The sequence below is a fragment of the Pinus tabuliformis genome, chromosome 4_1 (genome assembly GCF_031772625.1).
Source record: "Pinus tabuliformis cultivar Carrire ecotype Pingquan chromosome 4_1, CPIR1, whole genome shotgun sequence".
NCBI classification, from domain to species: domain Eukaryota; kingdom Viridiplantae; phylum Streptophyta; class Pinopsida; order Pinales; family Pinaceae; genus Pinus; species Pinus tabuliformis.
Window position 1 is genome coordinate 265,140,720 of NC_142303.1, and position 17,037 is coordinate 265,157,756.

The window sequence follows — 17,037 nt, forward strand, 5'->3', positions numbered from 1 at the left end:
GCATGGATCTAAACTACTTGCATCATGAAAGATGTGTTTTTGTATTTTTCCTTTAAGTGTGTGGAATGATTGTGATCTTGTGCTAACTAGGGTTTGGTTGTGCAGATGGGATGGAGAAGGAAGGAAAGCGTGGGACAGGTTAGGGAGGCTAGGAGAGGTCCCTAGGGATCCTTAGCACCCATCCACAGAGGTTCCTCACATTCAGATGCTCAGCAACCGAGAGAGTGGCCTCCTACAGGATGGCTGTGGAGGATTCTACAGGATACTCTGTTTTCTACAGGATGTCTACAAATGGCTACAGGATGACCTACCGTGAGTGTTTGGAGTGATGGAGGGGTAATGGAATGGTAGAGGGAGATGTGTAAGGTAGGAATGAGGCTGGTGATGGCTGTAGAAGTGGAAGAATAGGATGGGAAGTGAGTGTATGCAATGGTTTGATGATTGGAAGGATGGAACCAACGAAAGTTGAAGGAGATGGAGCTGTGTGGGAAATGAGAGAGTTGGAGGGTAAATGAGTGAGACAGAGGTTAAATAGAACTTGAGGAGGTGATGAAGATGATAGAGATGCCCTGCACAATGCTCATTTAAACGAATCAATGAATTCTTGCTAACAAACCAAGTCCTAGCTAACTTAATCTAATTGTCAATGAAATAAATGAACAGCAGCTTTGTTTGGAAAGAGAACCATGTACTTCACGTGAGAAAGAGCATTCCAAAAGATCTAAATGCATAACAAACTCCTACCAATTGATTCTAAGCATAAAAAGCTACGTTAACCATCAAAACCAACTACCATAACAAAGCAAGATCTAAAGAGCAGATTTTTATTATGAGAATGCAACAAAGACACATAAATATAAACAAGGGAGGTACTGGGCGCTTGAGATGGGCCCAACCCCAAGAACTACAGCCTCCCAAGAGAGATTTAGAGCTGGTGCAAAGCTGGATCCATCTTTATTAATCAAGAAATGAAAAGTACATCAAAACTGTCCATAAGGAGAGCTTGAGCATGAGCTGAAAGCAAAGCTAGTCTATTGCATAAAAATCGAATTACAAAATGGCTAACTAATGGCTAAAACAAAATGACTAACTAGCTAAACGAATTGACTACCAACTAGCTAAAAAATGACTAACCACTAGCTAACCAAAATGAGGCCCCAAGCCCTCTTATTTATACAATTTGAGGACCCAACAATCCTCCTAAAAGTTAGGGACTTGGCTGCCCAAGACTTGGAGTTAACAGCAGTCCAACTTGACTTGCTTGGCTGCCCTTGTGCTCATTAATTTGGTGGCCTTTGAACTCCGAGCTGATGGTGGAGAATTCGAGGTAAGGGTCCATAAATGAGGGGGACACCTTCCTACAAATCCTCTAGCTTGTTTTCCCACGAATTTGGCTGCCAAGTGCTCATTAAGACCTTCAAATTTGTCTCCAAGTTGACCAACAAGGCTACACAAAGCACCCATTAGACTTGTTGGCATAATGACTAACCAAATTCACTCTATTAACATAAAAATAATCAAAAACATGCAATAAACGAATGAGAATGGTGGATTAAGTCAAATTAGGAGGTTGGATGAGCCCAAATAATTGTACATTTTTGGGGCTCATCATCACCCCCCTACTGAAAGTGTTGCTCATCCTCTGAGCAACCAAATCTCTCCCCTTGTCTTTGATGGCCCTGGTGACGTCCTTGGCTAGCATCTTGGCCGATTTCTCCTTTGGCTTCCCTCTTTTCACTTTCCTGTAGAAACTGTTCTGTCTTCCTGTAGAAACAGTCTGCTAGCTTCCTGTAGAAACAGTCTGCTAGCTTCAATGAACTGCCCGAGAATAGATATTGCATGCCGAAGCTGGATGGGAATCACTGTTTTTCCATTGGTTAATCCTTGATTCACGTTTCTGTTCCTGACATGACAATACTTTCCGACTGTGGCAGCTTTCTTTGCTTCATAAAATGCTTACTGCAATAGCAAATATAATAACAGATTTGTATCCCACAGCCAACCCAAATATAACATTAGTTGCTGCTTCCAGTCCTGCATGAATCGGCAACATCTTGGACAGGGCTGTAAGCATTACTAGTGCAGTATTCAGTGACAAAACCAATAACAAGGCCAGACCACAAACCAATAGCACCACAGAAGAAAAGCTCCCAGTTCTTTACAACCTTCTGGGCACCAAAATTGAAGATAGTGAAGGATGAAGGCAATGCAACTAGGCTTACAGCAGCAGTGCCAATAGTCATCACTACTATGGAGATAATACGTTGCTTTTTCAATGCAGGCTCAATTTCCTTCACAGCCTTGATCTCAAATATGTTAGTTGCAAACAGAGTTGTGATTAAGCAAGCAATGATACCCATTGAACTAATAAGCAAGGGATAACACATGGGAGTAAGATCATGAGAGTTTTCAAATGATGATATGGATGCAACAACCAGAGCTACACCGGAAGATTCAGCATAGGACCCAAATAGATCTGATCCCATACCAGCGATATCTCCAACATTGTCACCAACATTATCAGCAATGACAGCTGGGTTGCGTGGATCGTCTTCAGGAATGTTCCTCTCAACCTTGCCAACAAGATCAGCACCTACATCTGCTGCTTTCGTGCAAATACCACCACCTACGCTGCCAAACAGAGCCATGGAAGAACCACCGAGACCATATTTGAAGATGTTGAAATAAGTTTTGCCAACCATTTCATATATTTTTCTCTAAGATGTTCTGCTAATTTTCGTTTATCTCCATCTGAATTCGAATACACTTCGAGTGGATCATGATCATTGCAACAATTTTGGAGAGAAATAAAACAATCATCAAATGAGTTGATGATAGAGAACCAATTAATTGATTGTGCACACTTTAGTTGAGGACGTGGAAAGTGTCGATGAACAGCAGTTCATGAGTTTCAGCCAAGCCGTCTTCAATTTCTCCGTGATTTGTGATGAGGTGGAAAAAACATGTGCGCTAGATTTTTCAAACTGCAGTGATACATGTCTTCTTCTCTCCGTTAATTAATTGACATCCTGTTCACTGGAGTTCAACTACCATTAACTGTGTTTTTTTTTTTTTTTTTTTTTTTAATTTTCACGTGAATGGTCGATCATGCTGCGTGATTTTTGCCTTGAGCGCTAGAGAAGACAATCGGTTGAGCCTCGCTAATCCGTGGCTTAATTCCACCATCTCATTCATTCATGCAGTTTCCAAATTAATTTTATGCAATAGAAGAATGGGTTTGTCACATACCTCGAAGTTGAATGGCTGCCGTGAGCTGCTGTGGGCTGTCATTGTTGCATGCATTTGATTTTATGGTTGCATGATGGCTGGGCTGCTAATCCATGGCTGGTTTTCTTGTGCAGGTGTCCTCTGGCCAGATGCATGCAACAAGAATTCATTTCCACGTTCAGATCTGCATCCTGAACCTGCTGCCATTGAATTTTCACAGGACCAGAACTTCTTTTTTCCATCTCTCCCAAACGGCAAACAGGATTGAGCTGAAACTTTGTGGGAATGTTCCTACCATCATGATGCATCTCCCATAGCAAATTCGTGATCAATGGATGCACGGATTTCGAGAAAATTGGAAAATGGCTGAAGATTTCAGAGCTCGATTTCTCGGAAACCGTGCATCGGAATTGGCTGAAACTGCTTGGGTAGGCTACTATCACCCACGTGCATCTCTCCATGAAACAGGTTTTGAAACGGATGCACGGTTATGGAGAAAATGCAAAAATGGATGATGGTGATGGAGGCTGATTTCTTGGAAACCGTGCACCAGAATTGCATGAAACTGCTCAGGCATGTTGTCATCGACCTTGTACAATCCCCCATAAAATGGTTTGTCAAATGGATGCATGGTTCTCAAGTTATGGCAAAAACAAATTCTGCTCTATGTGTTTTTGGCTTCAAGGCATTTTGCATGTGGTTGCATGGCATGACAAAATGAATTTTGGCTGTGATGCAGGTGTGGAGATGATGGAGGATGAGTTGGAAGACTGCATGAGGACTCTTGAACCTTTGAGGAAGCTATCATGCTTGCCAAACCACTTTTTGAAATGCATGCCTAGTTTCCCACAATTTCTACAGGAAGATCCTGTAGAAGCACAATGAGAAGCACAAGGAGGTGGAAAAAATGATGGATGAAGGCAAGGGATGGACACACAAGTGCTTGTAGGCCTAATCAACAGATTCCCACCATTAGATTCATTTTTGAGATTGAATTTGGCTCGTCCAAAGGTTCTACAGGATGTTTCCTGTAGAAATATAGAGCATCCTGTAGAAAACACAGTTTTGAGGAAAGAAGCATAATGACATGAAAAGAATGATGAAAAAGGGGTGAGGAGTGGAAACATAGATGAGTGTAGGCCTCATGGACATATTCCAAGCCTTCGGGTCCTCTTTGGGGATCAATTTGGATTTTTTGTAAGCTTCCTGTAGAAGATACGAAACTTCCTGTAGAAGGCACAAAAACTCCTTTGTCTTTGTTTTGAGTGATCCACCTGATCTACAATGTCCTTCTTGCAACCTGCAATGTCACTGCTGCAACATGAAATGGAGATTAGCTTTATTTTTCTTTTTCTTTTTCTCTTTTTTCGAAAAACAACTAGGGCGCCTCATGGAGGTTTTCACCCTAATTGCCTGCCTTGGGCGCCTCCAAGGGAGGTTTTCACCCAAAGATCTTTTTCTCTTTTCTCTTTTTTTTTTCAACCCATTGACCACCTCATGGAGGTTTTCAATCAATGAGCCAATCTAAGGCGCCTCCGAGGAGGTTTTCACCTTAGATTTCTATTTTCCTTTTTTTCATTTTTTTTTCTTTTCTTTACTTTTTTGTCTTTTTTTCATTTTTTTTTCTACCCTACCCTACTTGAAAAACAAAATCATTTTCAAGTATAGGAATACTTCCAATGGAGCCATGTGCACATCGAGATTAGAGAAAAAATGATGTGAAGGCTCGAAATGCATGCTTGGACAACTATCCAACTTTCAGAGACAAAATGATCTGACTTTGAGAGTACAAAACATAGCTGAGGAGGAGAGTGCTGCTACAACTTAGTGACCTTCTGAAACCATATCTCAATATAGCTTTGATATCCTTGGTCATCTTGCTGATTTGGATCATTCTTCATGTCACCTTCTATCATGACCTTCTGATCTTCCTCTTTTTGCTGATCTTTCTCTTGAGTACATGGAGGATTTGATGGTGACCATGAGGAAGCTTTCTCGATCTCTGATTCTGATCTCTTTTCTTCATCAAGTGCAGCCCATGGTTCTTTGATCTCCTCTTTTGAATCTTCTTTTGCTTTTGGTCCTTCAATGCTTTCAAGATGATCTCTTTTTTGCATTACTTTTCCTGAGCTTTGGTGAACATCATTGAGCTCACGAGGAATCATTTGCACATGTTGTGCCTCAGATTTGCAATTGGGTTGAGCTGCTCCATTGCATGGTTTTGGAAATGGAGGTACGGGTAGCTGAGTGGAGGTGTGAAATTGAGATGGAGATGGATGGCATTGTGGTTGGGTAGGCATTTGGGGTTGCCTTGGTGGAGGAGGAGGCGATGGTTGTGGATGAGCAGGTGGTGGAGGAAAATGAGCGGGATGAGAGTTGTACTGGGGCCTCCACTCCTGATAAGGTGCATTCCACTGAGGCTGTGGCTGAGCATAAGAGTGAAATGAATGAGCAACTGGTTGGGCATAATATGGATCTGTGAAGGAACAAGGAGAATATGACCAAGGAGGAGGTGTAGACCAGGAAGGATGAGCAGGGGGACCCCAAGAAGGCATGAAGGTGGCTTGGTAAGGGTCATAATAGGTCTCGGGTGTCCCTTGTAGTTCCTGCTGGTAGGGTATGGGTCCATGTGGCCTCCTTTGGTTCATATAACAGAGTGATTCAGTGGCTCTCTTGGCTCTTTGATATGTAGCTTTGATTCTGGGCAAGGAAGGGCACTGATCTGTAGGATGGTATTCCTCACAGATGAAACACACTTCTAGGGAGTGCATTGGACATTCGTTCCTAGGATGCTTTTTAAGGCACCTAGGACAAAAAATGACCAAAGCCCTCTTGGCTTCCTCTTGCTTCTTCTGGATCCGCAAGGTATCCAGTTGCATGGCAAGAAACTGCCTCATATCACTCTTGAAATCTTCGATCTGATTTGCAAATTCATCTTTGGACAAGATGTTGCTCCCAATATCTCTGCTTGTGGCCATTTGCTCCAGAGGAATGTTTTCGTCTTCTTCTCCCCTAGAGGTTCTTCAAATATGTCTTGATGTCCACCCAGGGGTTCTTCAATCACAGCCATTGAAGAAGAGAGAAGGCTGTGTGAAGCAGTGGGGGTGTTGTGCAATCATTTTTCTAACTTATCTCTACTCCTACAAAGCATGAAATAGATTGAACTGCAACTAACTATCTTGCGAAATTGAAATGAAAGCAGGAAAGGACTAATCTATGAAAGCAAGAAATGCTAATCTACTTTTGCATAAATGAAATTGCATAATGGAAATGAAGTAAACTACTTAGAAGAAGGTTGTAGTAGAAAATAGAAGAATAACAACAATCACCAATACTCTGCCGCTTCCCCGGCAACGGCGCCAAAAAGATGGAGAGCTCCAGTATTGTAGCAATAATGCTACAACTCCTGGGGCTTCCTGTCTCTTAATTTTATCAACCCGGTAGTTCGTACAAACTTGGAAGCGGCGGTGCTATATGCACAAGTACTAGCTCTTGTCGCAGCTGTCACTTGGTCAGCTGGCACAAGTCCGCTAGGGCTCAAGCCAACTTCTATAGGCTCTCAGAAGAAGCTTGCTAATTGATGGACGAAAGCTAATCTCAAAGGAAAGCTACTTTACTTGACAAAAATGAACTGAAAGCAAACCAAAGCATGTAAACCTAGGAAACCCTAATTTGACTAGTCTAACCTCTACAATGCAAAGAATGTAAATGCAACTTCTACCAATGCTGTCATTACCTCTAATAAATGCAAATGCATGGATCTAAACTACTTGCATCATGAAAGATGTGTTTTTGTATTTTTCCTTTAAGTGTGTGGAATGATTGTGATATTGTGCTAACTAGGGTTTGGTTGTGCAGATGGGATGGAGAAGGAAGGAAAGCGTGGGACAGGTTAGGGAGGCTAGGAGAGGTCCCTAGGGATCCTTAGCACCCATCCACAGAGGTTCCTCGCATTCAGATGCTCAGCAACCGAGAGAGTGGCCTCCTACAGGATGGCTGTGGAGGATTCTACAGGATACTCTGTTTTCTACAGGATGTCTACAAATGGCTACAGGATGACCTACCGTGAGTGTTTGGAGTGATGGAGGGGTAATGGAATGGTAGAGGGAGATGTGTAAGGTAGGAATGAGGCTGGTGATGGCTGTAGAAGTGGAAGAATAGGATGGGAAGTGAGTGTATGCAATGGTTTGATGATTGGAAGGATGGAACCAACGAAAGTTGAAGGAGATGGAGCTATGTGGGAAATGAGAGAGTTGGAGGGTAAATGAGTGAGACAGAGGTTAAATAGAACTTGAGGAGGTGATGAAGATGATAGAGATGCCCTGCACAATGCTCATTTAAACGAATCAATGAATTCTTGCAAACAAACCAAGTCCTAGCTAACTTAATCTAATTGTCAATGAAATAAATGAACAGCAGCTTTGTTTGGAAAGAGAACCATGTACTTCACATGAGAAAGAGCATTCCAAAAGATCTAAATGCATAAAAAACTCCTACCAATCGATTCTAAGCATAAAAAGCTACGTTACCCATCAAAACCAACTACCATAACAAAGAAAGATCTAAAGAGCAGATTTTTATTATGAGAATGCAACAAAGACACATAAATATAAACAAGGGAGGTACTGGGCGCCTGAGATGGGCCCAACCCCAAGAACTACAGCCTCCCAAGAGAGATTTAGAGCTGGTGCAAAGTTGGATCCATCTTTATTAATCAAGAAATGAAAAGTACATCAAAACTATCCATAAGGAGATCTTGAGCATGAGCTGAAAGCAAAGCTAGTCTATTGCATAAAAATCGAATTACAAAATGGCTAACTAATGGCTAAAACAAAATGACTAACTAGCTAAACGAATTGACTACCAACTAGCTAAAAAATGACTAACCACTAGCTAACCAAAATGAGGCCCCAAGCCCTCTTATTTATACAATTTGAGGACCCAACAGTCCTCCTAAAAGTTAGGGACTTGGCTGCCCAAGACTTGGAGTTAACAGCAGTCCAACTTGACTTGCTTGGCTGCCCTTGTGCTCATTAATTTGGTGGCCTTTGAACTCCGAGCTGATGGTGGAGAATTCGAGGTAAGGGTCCATAAATGAGGGGGACACCTTCCTACAAATCCTCTAGCTTGTTTTCCCACGAATTTGGCTGCCAAGTGCTCATTAAGACCTTCAAATTTGTCTCCAAGTTGACCAACAAGGCTACACAAAGCACCCATTAGACTTGTTGGCATAATGACTAACCAAATTCACTCTATTAACATAAAAATAATCAAAAACATGCAATAAACGAATGAGAATGGTGGATTAAGTCAAATTAGGAGGTTGGATGAGCCCAAATAATTGTACATTTTTGGGGCTCATCAGTGAGTACTGGTGCAGAGCAGAGGAAATGCTTCCACTCAACAAACGACTTTTGTTGGGACTCAAACCAGAAAAAATTTGCTTTTGCTTTTCCCTTGGTAACTTGACTCAAAGGCCAGGTTATATGAGAGAATTCCAACACAAACCTCCAATTAAAATTGGCAAGGCTTAAAAAGCTACAAAGCTATGTTAGAGTGGTTGGGGTTGACCAATCCCAAATGACTTGGATCTTAGCTAGATCCACATGCATGCCTTTCTCACCAATGATGTAACCCAAATATTGGACCTGGTCCATGCCAAAGGTGCATTTATCCAAGTTGGCACATAGTTTGTGTTGCTGCAAGGTTTGAAGGACTTGCCAAATGTGTTGCAATTACTCTTCCCAACTCTTGCTAAAGATGAGGATGTCATCTAGATATACAACCACAAAGGAGTTGGTAAAGGGCTGCAAGATGTCATCCATCAACCTCTTGAAATTTTTAGGCCAATTTAAATATGAAAGGAATTATCAACCAATAAAAAAGGCCCTACTTGGATTTGAGGGTGGTCTTCCATACATCTATGGGTTCTATTGGAACCTGGTGATAACCAAACTTTAAATTGACCTTGCTGAAATGCTTGGCACCTTTGAGCTGGTCAAGAAGGTTATCAATCCATGGGATTGGATACCTGTTCCTAATAGTGATTTTATTTAGTGTCTGATAATCAATGTAGAGTCTCCAAGTCTCGTCCTTCTTCTGTACAAGTACAATTAGGCTCCCATAGGGTGAGGAATTTGTTCAGATGTGCCCTTTTTACAGCAACTCCTGAATTTTCCACTTGATTTATTCATTTTCTAGAATAGGGGGATGATATATCAACCCATTGGGTAGAGGTGCTCAGGGAGTCAGATCGATCGAATGCTTGACTTGATAATGCCAAGGTACCCTTATGGGTGAGGAGAATATGTCCTTGTATTCCTCCATGACCTTATCCACCTTTTTTTTCTACGCGGTGGAACCATTCACGAGGGCCACGAATGTGACCACGATCTTCCACTTACTTTGAGAATGAATTAAAAAAAAAAAACAAATTTTTTGGTCTAGTAAATGATCTTACTACATTGCTTAGCAGAGATCAAAAAGATGGCAGTAGACAAGGCTATGTGTGGTATTTTGTATAACTTACTTCCCAAAGAAATAATAATAGCGCAAGGACTCAACTCATACATAGAGCATGACGCTTCCACAAGTAGGGTTGGCCTAATAATACATCATAAAATTTAAAAGGAGAAACATCACACAATACCTCATCCATGAAGGGCTTGATGCTGCAGGTAAGGCGACACTACTGGCTGATGTGGAGATCTCATCCTTAGTGAAGCCACCCGATGGTGCACAACTGCAGGTGTGGTGTGTTCAGTAGGCCCAATTAATTCACGACCTCTGTTGAAAGGAGGTTATTTTGGCTCCTACTGTCGAAAATGAACTGCAACGGTGAAGCCTTCACCCATATCTGTGAGTGGAAGAGACGCCCCCCCTCCTCTGGATCTTTGGGCTCAATATTTTGGATCTTGTTGGTGGCAACGGTGGTGATGGGATACACATCAATAATCTACTTCCCTTTGTCATTCCCCTTGTCAGTTTTTTACTAAGTGTGAGAACATGCATATGACTCTAAAGCCTTCATCTCGGCCACTAGTGAATGGTTGGCTCGACACTCACTTCATGGTGTTGTTATTTGCTTATGGATTCAATGGGTTGTCCTAAGTCACCCAGCCTTAGCTTTGTCCTTTTTTATATGGTTTAGGGGCGCCTTTCCCTTGCTTCGAATTCATAGATCCAAAGTATCGCTTCTTCTGTTTAATTTTCTGCTCAATCTTGACATCATATTGATAGGAGATGCCAATCGAGGAGATGTCCACGAACTCCAACTCATCCTAGATGTATTTATTTAGACATCCATAGTACCTGAGTACTAGATTCCGCTCATAATCGTTGATACCCAACTTCGTGTGAAGGATATGAAAAATATTTGTGAACTCTGGCATGTCTTGGTCCCTTCCCTGCCGCAGCATGGTGTCGAGCCGTAAAAAGGGTCTTTTTCACCTCTGTTTACCCCACATTAACTTATCAATCCAGGAACGATTTGTTATCTCAAAGAGTGTACTCAGTTTGAGGTGGTCATTTGTCAGAGTAATGCTAGTAGTATAGTGCTCAAAATACAATAGTAAACGGATGCTCAAAACAAGATCTACTTATAGCAAAGCACTTTAAGACTTAAATCATGTATTCAGAAAACTAAGCGAATTATCAGTCAAGGGTACAGGAATAGTAACTCATCCCTCTGTAAACTAATGTAACTAAAGATAATCAAGGAACAGATCATCAACCTGGGAACTAGACAACAAATGTCAATGCTCACTACAGTTTCAGATCGTTCAAAGCAATAACAACGCAAGTAACAGGAAATGGAACAGTTACTATAAATGGAACAGCAACTAGTTCTCATAAATAGCGAAACCTTATTCTAAGGAAATAAAGGCAGCAATCATATCCTACAGAAATCAGATAGTAACCCTTACTCTAAGAATAAATCGGACAGCAAATGGAAATAGAACGGCAACTGATTAGCAATGAAATATAGAACAACACTTAGAGACAAATGTGAATGTACAGTAAACCAAAATAAATAACACACACAACACGCCTTGATATTGAGAGAAATAGTAATCTGACTTCGATACCACAAATATTAATCTCAGTTACAAAGAATAACGATTGCAATTCGTAATGGAACAACAATGTCAGTTGAACAACAATCGCGATTAAGTGTAAACCATAGATGAATACAGTAATACCAACTTATGAACGTTACAGCCCGGTTACTCTGTAATTGAATAGCAATAGCATTCTGTAAGGAACAGTAATGTTATATCAATGATTAAAGGAATAGAAATGCGTTACAAAGTCAGAATGAACAATACGACATTCCTGTCACAGAGAACGATATTGTAAATATAACAAAACCGTGATGTAAAATAACAAAACACATCAGATTACCGAACAAAGCTGATAATGAAAACCACGCACGAATTAAAGATAATGGTACAGGAGCAAGTGTTCCACCAGGGCTGGGTCCTTAGCCTCTAGGGACACACTGCTTGAGATTATTCCAGGATCAAGGATGGAATAGCAACCAGATTTATATTAAAGCATCAAAGTAGAGTTACATTGGATCACTTCTCAACGAGAGTCGATGATAAAAGTTTTAAATACAAAGAGAAATTACATAAGAATAACAACAGGTCGTCTACCCCCGGGCTAGCAGTGCTACCCCCTTCTTATAACAGCCGAGCGGAGATATCAATGATGCAAAAATAGTTAAGATAGTGATCCCTCAGGATCAAAGGATCCTTAGGGATTCGCCAAATTATTAATTCGCAGTTATCCATTTGTTCTCTTGCATCGATTCGATATCTCCTTTTCCTTTCCTTGGCTGATACGCTTCAATTTGGATCGCCTTGTCTGCATGTGGTTCCCTGTCGAAGGGACAACAGTTAACTTTGCCCTGTCTTTTTTTTGGGACAACAATCTTTCATTTTTCCTTTTTTTTGCATAAGAAAATGGCAATTATTAGTTGTTTTTCATTACACACAAATCCCATAGATTTTTCCATAATTTCTTATTATCTACCTAGTTCATGATGCAAAGGGGTTATGAGTTTTAAAGAAAAGATGACAAAATAATCAATAAAAACATACCTTCTTCAGTACTCCATGTTTAGTCAATTTAGTGTTCCTAAATTGATGTCATTAATTGTCAACCCGGGGCTCGTAAGCTGATGAAGTGAAGGTGTAGTATATGTACTTAAGCAACATCTTAGATCTTTTTGTCGTTTGGGGGTGTTGTTTGTGGTCAATTTATCTTCCTAAGATGGAATGGAGGTTTTATAAACAGATGAGTGATAGTGTGTGTAAGGTGATTTCTAAATGAGTGAGTGTGTGTTACTGGTGGTTTCTAACTACCTTCTAAACTTGCAAAGAAAGAGCTTGAAAGAAATAACTTGAAATGAAACTGAAAGCAAAGCATAAAAACCACTTTCTAATGGCACTAGTCACTACTCATGCTGCTGCAATAAAAAGATAAGAAAAACCACTTTAAAGACCAATTATAATGTTCATCTCTTCCTAACACTCTGCTTCCAACATATAGTACTATGTGAAACACGATTAAGAAGTAGTTAGATATAAGTCTCAAAAGTAATCAAGCTCTAAGATGACAAATTATAACACCACTTTGCCTCTCTCCAACATTCTGCTTCCAACATACATTGTAATGTGTAACAAGTGAAGAAAGAGTTAGTGATATAAGTCAAAACTACTCAAAGCAAGCTGTAATTTATTAGTATTCTGATCTCTTAAAGATGAACAACTTATGATAAGGAGACCATCAATATGTTAGCATACAACTTGAGAAACTAAACTAGAAATCAAGCTAGAAAAACAGAGTAAAGGCAGCAACTATGAATATGACAACTGAAAATACCATTAGAGATAAAGCAAATACAACAAAGACACACAATCCCGGGCTAACACCTGCAGAAAACAATCCTGATCAGTTAAAGTAAATGCTGGAAATGAAATGACAGTGAAAGTAAATCAAAACTGTACATGTATTAAAGAAAAGGAAAATTGTTGAATTCAAAAGAAGGAAATGGCAAGAACATAAAGGTAAATTTACTGTACAAAGGTTGTTATGAATGGGGGCCCTCCATCCACAAAACCCAAGGAAAGATCAGCTACTTGAAGGAGTCAAAACAGCACAGTCTTCTATTAACTCATATGCAAAAATTACAGTAAAAAGTGTTGAAACAGCAGCTTCAAAACAGAGTTTCTGTACACACTAAAATTGTAGCAATTACATAAACAAAGCAACTAAAAACTAATCCTTAAGCGTACGCAGACGCTGGATTTTATAGGCGTATGAACAACTGCCTACTGCGTAAAACATGAAACTAGAAATTAACTGACAGTCATGCTAATTAAAGCTACAGCAACACGTCAATAGGTCTGTGCGTTATCTGGAGGCTTCTGTCGTCATGGAGGGTGAATCCAAAGTTAGATCCTGTCTCCCATAACCTGCATAGCGTGGAGGAATCGCCATCTGGAGTGACGTGACCTATCAGCTCACGCAGCACCGTTTGAGCTGGCTTTGTTGACCGAAGTTTGATCCACGTTGACCGGAGGTATGCGTGGCGTTGCTGACCGAATTAATAGCATAGGAACCTTTAACACCTTCATTCCCACGTGCCCATGTGATTCGTTTTTCAAAATGACACGTGGAACATAGAGATCAATGAAAAGGCTGCGGAATGACTAGATAGCTGCGGAATTGCTGAATGGCTGCGGAATTGCTGTGCATATGTCAAAAATCTAGACAAACAGTCAAACATTAGCAAAGTTAACCAATCATGCTTAAAGACATCAAATGTAATGATTTGGATAGGTTTATGGGGAAAATAGGGCAAAAGAGAGAGATAAGTGAGGAAAAGCTGTAGGTAGTGATAGATAATTAGGTGCAAGTTAGAGGCTCAACATACCCCCACTACGAGGGTGTTGCATGTCCTCATGCAACGAAAACATTGTTTAATCCACCTGCTGAGATGCCTCTGCTAGGACATCTAGTCTTCTCCTATTCCTCTGTGTAGCCACATTGACTCTTGGTTTCCTCACCAAGCATCTAAATTTTAAATTGACCAAAGCTCTGCTTAGCTTCCTGCATTTTTTCTTTAGCTTTCTGTTTTTCCTTTGCCAAAGGCCCAGATGAAGCATGGTATTATTGTGGACCATCTTGTCCACTTTAGCTCGCTCCTTCAATGCTTCATTTTCTTGTATGATGTGGCGATTTAAAACTTCAAGCTCAAAAATTTCCTGTTTGAGTGAGTGAACTTGCTGCTCAAGAGGTAGAACAGTGCTTGGACCAGCAGCATCTTGTTCTAACGTCTCCAGGTAGTTATAAACTTTTTGTTGGTCCGGGTCAATCTCTGGTGACCTCTTTGGACTAGGCTCATGCTCAAATTCGATTTCATGCTCCTGTTGAAAAGGGCTTTCCTCTCGTGGAGGAGTAATCTCAACATGTGGTGGGCTTGCCTCAAAGTCAAGTCTTGTAGCAACCTTTTCAGGTGTGCTCAAGTCAATAATGAGTGACTCTTTGTCCTTTGTGGCCCCCACTTTGTCTTGTAGCCTACTGCTCCTCCTCACGGTGGTGATGCTCTGTTTTTCCTTTTGTTGCTTCTGCTTTTGTTTTTGCATCTTCTTGGAAAGGGCAGCCTCATGAAATTGGGCCAATCTATGTGCCAATGGCTGAGTGTCCTCTTCACTGGAATTTTCAGGAGTAAGGTAGGTTTCTTGGGCTATAGCTTTTCCTTTATCCTTCTTTTGTCTCTTCCTACTCTTCTTTTTCTTTTGAGCAGCCTCTTGTACAATTTCTTGCAGGGTTTCTGTAATGATTTCTTGGGCTGTTTGGTCAATATCTACAGCAAGCTCAGGGTCAATTTCTTCCTCAGAGTTATGGGCAGCAATTTCTTCTTCAACAAGGTCTTGGACAGTTTCTTCTTGGACAACAATTTCAGGGACAGTTTCTACTTGGACAGCAATTTCTGGGGTAACCTCTTCTCTTCTTCTTCTTCTACTCTTTCTGGGCACTTTAGGTGAACTACCAGAGGCTTCTCCTACCTCTTGGAAGTGGTTCCTCACAAGAAATCTTTCCCATGTATCCCTTTTGGCCTTTAACTGTTCTTCAATTAGCATTTTGACAAGCCCGTGATGGTATAAATGTGGCTCAATATTATTTATGTTTCTTTGGACTGTTGAGCACATTTTTCTAAGGCTAGATAGTAGAAAATAAGGAAGATTAATGTCATGCTCACCCATGAAATGCATCATAATTTTAGCATGGTAAACATACAAAATTCCGAATCTTCCTTCACATGTAAAGAATTTCTGTACTAACAGAAGCAAAGCTGTCCATTCTTCTTTGACAAGACTAACAGGGATTCCCTTTGTAAAAATGCTAGTATCCATACCTGGATTCTTCAGAATTTGCTTCCATTGCTGGTCTTTTACTGATCGGTTTTTGAACCATCTCTCCCCAGTTTGTGGTAGTGAAGTGGCCTGTGCTAAACTGCTTTCGGTGACTGTAAATTTCAGATCTCCTATCTCCACTTGGTTGTCTTTGAAAGAACGTGCAAAAGCCTTTGTGACCTCTCTATGGTAACCCTTGAATTTTTGGATGCACTGGAGCCAATTTGCCTTCTGCAAAGCGTCTTTGATTTGGGGATATCCTTCCAGAAATTTGGAGCCCTCTGGCTCTGCCCTCAAAAGTTTACCCATCAGCTCTCTGGCTTGTCTTACAGCTCTGTTTTAATACTTTGGAGAAAGGGTTATACGGCTTCAACAGTGGCTTCAACACAATAGATTTACGGCTTCAACACAATAGATTTACGGCTTCAACACAACAGCCGTAATGCACTCACAACAGTGGTCAAAGTTTAGCGGAGAAAAAAATGAAACAGAGTATGGTTACGGTGGCAGAGTAGTGAATAAGGCAGAGCAGTGGAAAACAAGGGAAATGCGGAAGTGAATCAACAGCGTGAATGAGATTATACATGCGTAGGAGGGTTATGAATAATGGGAAGAAACGGTTAAGTCCCTTAGATATCGTTCATGAGTGTACATTTGGCTGCAGAATCATAACGCAGAGAGCCGTAGTACAATTGTCTACGTCACTCAGGTACAAAATTTTTAATGGAAGAGCAGTCGTGTTTGAGTTTGAAAATCGTGATGAATAGGGACTGTTAAGGCTGAGAGATACGTGGATTTCCGGTCGAGTAATGGAAAGGACTGGTAATCATTACATTAAATGGCTAAAAACACAATCCGGAAACCATGCAAAATGTTATAACCGTAGGTTTAGAAATTAGATCATACCTTATGCATCCGCGCTTTGATTCCTTTTGCTCATATGACACTAACCTTTCATTGTTTATTGCTGCTACATGACCTTTTTTCAATTATTGCTGATGACTTTTGGACTGCAGATTCCTTCTTAAAACAGACTGTGTTTTTTTTTATGCAGGTGCAGAAAGTGTATCGGCTGCGGAATTGGGATGTTGGCTGCGGAATTGCTCCTCAGCTGCGGAAACTGCAGTGATACCCTCTGTCTGCACAAAACAACTTTAGCTGTGTGAAATAAATCTGACAATGACTTTATTGGTGAGATGGAATGTAATGGATGGATGGATGGAAAGAAATGAGGTGGAGTGAGAGTGATTGGATGAATGAGATGGTGAATGAAGTGGGCGAAATGAGATGGAACAAGGAGGAGAGAGAGATTTTTTTTTTTTGGAAAATGTGAGGTGTCAGGTGACCCTGATTTTCACCTCAGATTTTCTGCATAGGACTGCCA

General features: G+C 40.8%; 1 pseudogene; it reads right to left on the reverse strand.

The window, feature by feature from the left end:
• Window positions 1-2,015: 2,015 nt before the first annotated feature.
• LOC149175284 (pyrophosphate-energized vacuolar membrane proton pump 1 pseudogene) lies at window positions 2,016-2,648 on the reverse strand (annotated as a pseudogene).
• Between the last annotated feature and the right edge of the window lie 14,389 nt (window positions 2,649-17,037).